At 35.0% G+C, this 9,200-nt stretch overlaps 1 protein-coding gene across 1 annotated transcript in view; it reads right to left on the bottom strand.

Moving 5' to 3' along the window:
• The window catches only part of LOC143070612 (fibrinogen-like protein 1), a 355,424-nt gene that overhangs the window by 111,621 nt on the left and 234,603 nt on the right, over nucleotides 1–9,200 (bottom strand). The gene's annotated exons all lie outside the window — the stretch shown is intronic.

The raw sequence follows: 9,200 nt of genomic DNA, 5'->3' as shown, positions 1-9,200 counted from the left end.
TGTACTGACGTTACGCACGGTATTGGTGCCCCTTAGCGTTACATGATCAAACACTCTAAAAAAAACCTCTGGTACATTAAGGAGAAATCAAAGGCAGTGGCGGATCCAGGGGGGGGGGGGGGTTCCGGGGGTGCGCACCCCCCCCTTTATTTTTGCCGATCAATGCATTTGTATCGGGACATATGTTTTGCACCCCCCCCCCCCTTTGCCCTGGGTGCCCTGGGTTAGCACCCCCCCTTTCGAAAATTCCTGCATCCGCCCCTGAAAGGATGTTTGCTTTAGTACTCTGTTTAAAACAAAACAAGCGTTTTAAAAAACTTATAATTGATAGTTGATAAATAACAGAACTAAAAAAAGGAGAAAAATTATCGGGCCGTGTCCTTGTTTTTGATATATATCTGCTATTGAAACTTTGGCAGGTAATGATTCTCTCTAGGTTTTTCGTCAAATTGTCATTGGTACCTGTTTGCTTTCAAAAACTATGAAAAAATAGCAAAGATTTTATAAGAGTTTCCGTAATATGGCTTCTTAAAATATATGTAACAAAATTAGGGAAAAGTATGGGTTTGCGGGCAAAATATTATATTGGCAATACATAGATAAAACCGGAGAATTACGAATATCTGACAAAAAAATCAAAAAAACAAGTTTTGGCTTTCTAAAAAGCTATGAACTGCTTCGCTCTACCAACAAATGGAAGTGTTTAACGATCTTTACCCTAATTTAAGGTATAAATATGTGTGCTTGTGGTTATTAACAATTATTGTTAATGTGGTATTTTTAGATATTGATTGATAAAACATGAATGTACTTTAAGAGTGTGCGTTTTACACCCATGCTTTTAAAAATCTAAATTTCTTGTTGAAAAATAAAACAATTATAAATAGACATTACTCTTGAGGTGTGCCTTTCTGGAGGTGTGCCTAGATTGTCAGAAGTAATAAACTTCAGATAATATAAAAAAAGAAGATGTGGTATGATTGCCAATGAGACAACTATCCACAAAAGACAAAAATGACAGACATTAACAAATATAGGTCACCGTACGGCCTTCAACAATGAGCAAAGCCCATACCGCATATCAGCTATAAAAGGCCCCGATTAGATAATGTAAAACAATTCAAACGAGAAAAATAACGGCCTTATTTATGTAAAAAAATGAACGAAAAACAAATATGTAACACATAAACAAACGACAACCACTGAATTACAGGCTCCTGAATTTTTGTAAACATTGTATACAGTGTTTAGCAAAGCAAATCGTGCAAATTGCAGAGTAACAAAATTAAAGCAAATAAACGCGTATTAATAATTGATATTTAAATATTTAATTTATCTGTGAAACATATGCATAATGAAACGAACATGAATTAATGACAGTTGATCGGAACTGAAATACACATAGACAATTTTCCGGGATTTGATGTGTTATCCTGTCCGAGAAAAGTCTGTAATTCTTTATCTATTTTAAGCCAAAAGCTGTTGCTGTATCTCAGCCGCATCCAATCAGAATCTATACGTGATAAGTAATTTATTCAAGATGGCGTGAATTTCGACTGAAAATAATAGCTTCGCACCGTGGTGCGAAGCAAAACGGAGCGAATCTTTAATACGTCACGCGCTAATTTTTACGCGGACAGGTTTGGAACACATGGCGTTCTAACTTCAGGGGAAATTATTAATTTGAACGCATCATGTTCGACACCAGAACGCTTTTACAATAGCAACTCTTTCATTAGCATTTACCACAGGCACTCGTCTCAGAATTTTTTTTTCCTATACACATGGAAAAAAGTATTGCAACACCAAATTGAAATTGAAATTAAAAAATCACTCTTTATTTGTTGGTGATATTATTTGCTGAAATAGAACTAGTTAAAAATCTAAATATCACCTGAGTTTAATCAATAAATATCGACTCGATAATTTCTTATCTGCACATGCAGCTACTGTACCCATAAACAACAAAACAGATGTTTTTATCCTCATTGTTTTCAACACATTAAATGACCAAGTTTATAAAGTTATGTGATTGACACCTTTTAATGGGTTCTCAACAACTCTTAACTGCAGCAAGATGGCAGATTATCAGCATGGGAAAAGCAGGTATGTCGCTGTGACAATTGCAAGTATTTTTGGTCATCCCCATTCCATGCACTATACGTCGTTTTGAGAATAAAAATCAGGCAACAAACGATCAGGGCCGTAACTACCTATGAGGCAGGGCCTCCCCTGAATTTTCTACACCAAATTTTTTTTTTGAAGTAATAAAATGAAATATGGACAATATGTACACGAAGAACTTGAATTTATATTATAAACAATGCAAGTTTACAGTTTTAACACTGTTATCATGATACGTGATATATCTGTCATTTTCCAGATTTTTGATCGAAAGTGAACCGTTTCAGTATATATTTTTTTCGTGTGGCCGTCCGTCTGTTATTCAGTATTCGTACGAGAACACATATGAAACTTTGCTTTCGACAATTTTGAATAAACTTAACTATTCACATTTATTTAGGGGCTCCATTAAGCAGAGGAATTTCCCTTTGTATTGTGAATCTTTTATGATATTGGAAATTCGTTACCGGCTGAATCAGCTGTTGGGTCATTTTTTAACGTCTCCCGGCCGATCGTACGAGAACATTATGGTCAATGCTTTAGTAGTTAAACACTCCAATTCGTTGAAGCAGAGACTTTCTAAACTAAGTGTATACTAGTTTAGAAAGTCCCTGGTTGTAGTTATATACATGTCTGTTCAGCTTTCAACAATATTGAAATTCAAGGTCCTCGACAAAAAAAATATCTAGCTTTCTATGATCTTGCTTTATATGTTTTTTTAACTGACCAGTTTGATTTCTAACAAAAATATCTTTAAATACAGATACGAATTGTTTGCATAAAAATTGCTTCCAGGATCCAGCAATACTGATGTTTCTTAAACACGTTAAAGTAAGTAAATCGAAGGAAAACGGGTCATTTTTAGCCATTTTACTGCGAGAAAAAAATCGGCGGCCCCCAAACCCCTGCCTCCCCTGAAGTCGAACCTTAGTTACGGCCCTGACGATGTTAAATACCTTCCGAGATCAAGCAGACCTCTTATACCATTAACTTGCGAAAATCAAGCATAATGAAGGTTGATCAGAAGGAAACCCATTGCATAAAATACAATCCAAAAAAGAGAGTAGTGGCCATACAGGAGCCTTTAAACAAGAACTGTTCGAGATCAACCCATCTCTCCTGGTTATCGTGCGATAAGACCTTTTCGGGGACCTTTGCTTACGATCAGACACACAGTTGTCCGTATCCAACGTAGTGCAGAGCTCGCCAAAGTTGGAAATTAGCATTGTGGAGGAAGATCCATTGTTCTAATGGAATTCGGTTCATCTTCCTTTGCCCGATCGTAGCCCAGATTTGAACCATATCGACCATATATGGGACACTATTAGGCGCAAAGTGCACGACTGGACACCATAGTTCAAACACGTCATGACAGAAACAATGCCCTTCATCATAAATGGTTGCTGCTACCTTGGCAATAATTAAGTCGATTTATGGCAGGAATCAGAAGACGTTAAGAGGCGGTTATCCGTTTGAATGGAGGCTGTGCACAAAGTACTAATTCTTTGGCGTTTAACGATCAACCATGATGCATGTGAACAATCATCTTGAGATTAATTTTGAAATGCCTGACATTGTAAAGTTCGACTACAGTAAAAGTTGTAAAATGCATATTTTTGTACAAAAAACACTTCATTTTGTTATTAAAATTGTGGTTAGATAAAACATTTTTTTTCATTTATATTTTGTTCGTTTAAATGCTGATGTTATCATAAACTATGTTTCAATATTACTAGAACACACCCGCGAAATCGCGGGCATTCAGAGCGTAGTTTAAAGTATGTAAAGTGTTGTTGGAAGAATTTTGTGAAATATTGAATGACTGGAAAATTTTAGCAAAAGTATCATAAATCATAGGTTATTGGGGACAGGGAAATATTTTTTTTAATCCCTCCTCCTTTATTTCCAAAATTCCCAATTTGTGGTTTTCTATCAATTTCAATATGAATATACATTTAGTATGTTATGAACATTTAAGTAAGGATCCTGTACTTCAGTGGTTGCCGTTTGTTTATGTGTTACATATTTGTTTTTCGTTCATGTTTTGTACATATTTAAGGCTGCTAGTTTTCTCGTTTGAATTTTTTTACATTGTCATTTCGGTGCCTTTTATGTTGAGTATGCGGTATGGTATTTGCTCGTTGTTGAAGGCCGTACGATGACCTATAGTTGTTAATTTCTGTGTCATTTTGGTCTCTTGTGGAGAGTTTTCAACATGGCAATCATACCACATCTTCTTTTTTTTGTAATCAATGGATTTTGTAAAAGATTTAATGACTGGAGAATTTCAGAAAAGGTATCAAAAGTGCACATGAATAATTTTAGCGCTTATCTGTATATTATGAAGGGACTATGAACATTCACTATATAAATAAAGTGTATTTACTTTCAATTCTAAGTTTCTAATCGATCCATGGTGGTCATTGATATAGTATACAGACCCTCTCTATTTAATAAACTCTGTGACCACCATGGATAGTAAACTTGAAAATGATAGCAGATAGAATTCTGAAAATACACTTTATTCGTATATACTAGAACACACCCGTGATATCGCGGGTCCGCGACTGATATATAACTATATATGCGTATGCCTTATTTTAGTATTGGTATTGTCATCTGATAAAGTCATGCGCTATGCCGATTATAACATGTATAAGGTGCACAGTTTTCTCTGCTTTCAAAATCTTTCTGTTTGAACCCGTCGACCTGGAACCTATCAATTATTGGTAATATTAATAATTTGGAAAACAAAAGAGCCTGAAATGGAGTATTTTTTACTCAACAGTATACAGCAAAATTCTAAATACACTGTTTGGTGGTGCACCTGTCAGATGCGGAACGTACAGATAAGGTAATAGGTAACAGGTGAATATACTATTAGTATCGGTGTCGGACTCGATCCGGAACTTCTTAATTAATTACGTGGAAAACAAACGGGCCTAGAGTCCTAGAGTGGTGTAATTTTTAATCAACACCATTGTACTATATTAGTTATATATAAAGTTGAATTCTTTGATTCATCGTTTTTACGTGATGACGGCTGACAAATTGGACCTCGTAATTTTAGTATTATAGATGTTCAAAGTATACAGAAAAACGCAAACCGGAAGTATAATCTGACTTAAAATTTGGTCCAATGACGGGACAATATCCGGATGCCCTTTTTCTCGTTTTTCTCCCAAAATAACTCAATCTGAATAATCATATGAATGGATGACAAATGCGACTATGCACTGTACCTATAGGACACAGAGGCGTGTTGATTAATTTATTGTGGAAAGAAGAGAAGCGACACCCAAAATTAGGTCTTCTCCTTTAATAGTATAGATGTTACAAATATTTTATTATATTCTATCCAAAATAAGAGGCTGATTTTTCAATTTATAAAAAATCAAGGTGTTGCAATACTTTTTTCCATGTGTATATATACCTTTATATAACATATATAAAGGTATATAAAGGGGAAAAAATCTGAGACGAGTGCCTGTGGCATTCACATATTTAGATTGTTCAAAAACATACCCAAAGAACTTAAGTCGTTTTGAAAAAATATATATATTAAAAATCGATCATTTTACATGTTTTTAAATACGCTCCTGTAACATATTTCAAATTTCATTTGACCAAACTATAATTTGCTTAGTATGTTGATACAACTAAAAAACATTTATCGTCAAATCATAATACGAATCACCATTATTCGTATTGTTTCACTCCCAATTACAGTATCATAACACTATCGTGTTCAATTCAGACTACTGTTCTTGTACATATGCGTTAAAAGACTGAACACAATGTGTTATATTCTTTATATTTTAACACGTCAACGTTTAATGTGGAACACTAATGTTAATAACCAAACATATAGTAATTTAAATTGGAACGCGGCCGGAAGCAATATTTTCAGTGCGGAACAAATGCATATATATATTCCGTGCGCATACTTTATAAATATATTATACTTTTGTTTGTGGTCACATATGTAGAAAAAAAGGAGATGTGGAATGAGTGCATCCTTGAAGTCACAATGTGTAAAAAGTCAAAGTCATAGTACAGTCTTCATTATCTGTAACATAGTACAAAGGATTTCAGATAACCTTTTAAGTTGGCTGATTCCCAACAGCAAGCTTTCAAGGACACAAAAATGACTAGTGTAAAACAATACAAACAAGAAAAGAGACGGTCTAATTTAATAAAAGAAGATAATGTTTGATTAGGTGTAAAATTTGTTCTATACATTCTATCTGAAATCTGAGACACCCTTTTGTAGATAATGGCCATAGGAACAACATATAATAAAATCAACCCTCTAGGAATACCTATGAGAAGCTAATTTCATTTGAAAGTGGAAATTTGGTGAAAAATATTTTAGACACAGTTAACATTATAATTGGTTCCATAATTGCTGCATAATACTAACATTGCATTAATTTGAAAGAGTAATCTGTTAGCTATCCAAAACTACCACTTCTATAAATTTTCAAGCATTAAGCTGGGGTCACACATTCACGATTTTTACTGCCGTCCTTGACAGGACCATTCCCGATTAAAATTTGTCAAAAGTCTGATCAAGATCCTGTGAATCGTGGATGTAAATTCAAACTTTAATTAAAATTTGTAAAACAAATAATTTAATCACGACAACAATCAGATATTGTTCAGGAAGCGTCGATATTCAACCGTTTTCAAGCGAATTTATCCCGATAATCCCGTTCTCAATCCGCCTCTAATCCAATTTGTATCTTTCGCCTGGTAAAATTCGACCGAGTCTGTCACGACCGCGTCCCGATTCTACCGCATGTAATCCGACAGAGATCAGACAGTGACCAGACAGTGACCAGACAGTGAACCGACGCAGACGGAAGTTATCCGTTCGAAAACTGTCGGCATATTCGGGATGATCAGGTACTGTCGGAACGTAATCCTATCACGGTCCGCTCTATCGCATTGCAAACGGCTTTGTCTGTTCTCAGTCGTATTGTATTCTGTAATTATCGGGCCTCTGACGTGGGTATCATTGACGAATTTCGTATTAATAACGGGACTCTTCCGCAACGGTTTCGGCAAAAACGGTTCGCAATCGACAAGATCTGCATGCAATCTGGACTCAATCGGCAGAAAAACATTTATGAAAAATTTCTCCAGAACATTCCCGTTCCACAGGACACCATCTAGAATACACAGAACATTGTTAGGATTTTGATCCGATACAGCAGAATCTGTAACGACATAGGCACAACTGTAATCCGACTAGACAAAATCGGCTGAGCTTCCCCGAATGTTACGGGACGCACCTAACTATCGGGGTGCTTCGCCGAACTGTTCGGACCCTTCCCGACCCGTAGGAATCTGTTAAGAACTTAAACGACTGCTTTCAGACAATGATAGGATATTCCAGATAATTGAGGATAGTTATCCGATTTTTACAATTTTCGTGTCGTATCGCTGTCTGATCTCAAACGGGAGCAATAATCGGCAATGTGTGAACCCCGCATTATTGAGAAAGTTACAGCATTTTAAAACTTGGGAGTTGGAGTTATGAAATCTTTGTATTGTGCTACCTTAAATGATCAATATTGATAAACCTCGAAACAAATCTCAAGTCAAAACCTTGGTAACAGTCGTCATATCGACTATTTTGTTGTTGTTGCTTTTTTAAGAGAATTTATGGAAGATCGCTCCATCAGATTTGATGACTACTTTTTACACCCGCTTGAACTAGTGGGCAGTTGCCCAACAGTGCAGAATATCGGAAGATGGATTCTAAACGCATGTGTTTTATTTTATTTTTTTCTGTTAGATTGCTGTCTCAGTGATAAATTCGTTACATCTTTTATTTCTAAAAAATATCATAATTTTTGAATGGATTTCAAGCGACGTACCATGACAGCTTCTTTTTTCTAGAGAAAAGGCAACCGAATAGGTTTCAGAAAATTAAATATACAAGTATACGTTTCAAAAAAATATAGTGAGTAACAAATTTAAAAGGAAATTTCACTTTGCTGAATAAGCATTTGACATTTCACACACATCAACAAGGGATATGCACCTATTTTAAGTTTCTATCATATTTTTGTTCACCTAATTATTTGTTATGATAATTCAATGTGTCATTTTTAATAAAGAAACGGCCAATTTCTAAAATTATATAATTAAAATGCCTACATTGCGTAGTAAAACACTAATCAATTTTGACAGACAAGTGCTTGGCTTGCAGAATATGGAATTTACGAACAAATATATTGGGTCGATGTAATTTTAATGTTATAAAATGACTAAGAATGTGGTACACCCATCCGTTGAACTTAAAACAAATTACACTAAATGTTGCTTTCAACGCTTTGTAATTTCGAAGCGAACTATACAAAGTTTCTCTAACAATCCACAGTGACCCTCTGTCTTTTTCAAAAGATTGACTTTAATTGCTCTCTTTTTCGTTTAACTATAACATGGAACAATATAATATGTCCTAGCTATAGCCCATAAGGCTTCGACTCTTACTTCTATCCGAACATCTTACAAACGTCCGTAAAATTTTCATTTTCATTTTTCAACGGCCTATTATATTCGTTAATTTTGAAATGCGAAACACATACAAAAAAATCTGCTCAAGAAAGCTTCAACATGAACATGTATAGGAGACGGTATATAAAAACGTGAAAAAGACACCACAGTACAAACAGTGACAGATGGGATTGATTTATAAGTGTCTAATGTTCAGTGGCAAATATTTCATACAAAATAGAACAAAACCTTATAGAAAGATATAGGACATATGGTATGATAGTCAAATTGCCGACTCACAGGACTCTCATGGGTAGTCTATTTAGTTAAACACACCCGTAGAAGTAGATAGCTGTCAATGATCGAGACAATTGTCAAGCAGAGATCAAATGATATGAATTTAAACAACTATAGGTTACCATACGACCTTCTACGAAGAACAATCAAGAAACAATAAAAAAAAAATTACATGTACCCAGACTACAAAGGTTCAAACATAATATGGATATACATTTTATCATTTAGCACCATGCAGATCCAAATTTCGACAAAATATGTCTATTGCAGTG

The sequence above is a fragment of the Mytilus galloprovincialis genome, chromosome 4, assembly GCF_965363235.1.
Source record: "Mytilus galloprovincialis chromosome 4, xbMytGall1.hap1.1, whole genome shotgun sequence".
NCBI lineage: Eukaryota > Metazoa > Mollusca > Bivalvia > Mytilida > Mytilidae > Mytilus > Mytilus galloprovincialis.
This window is presented reverse-complemented; position numbering and strand designations above follow the sequence as displayed.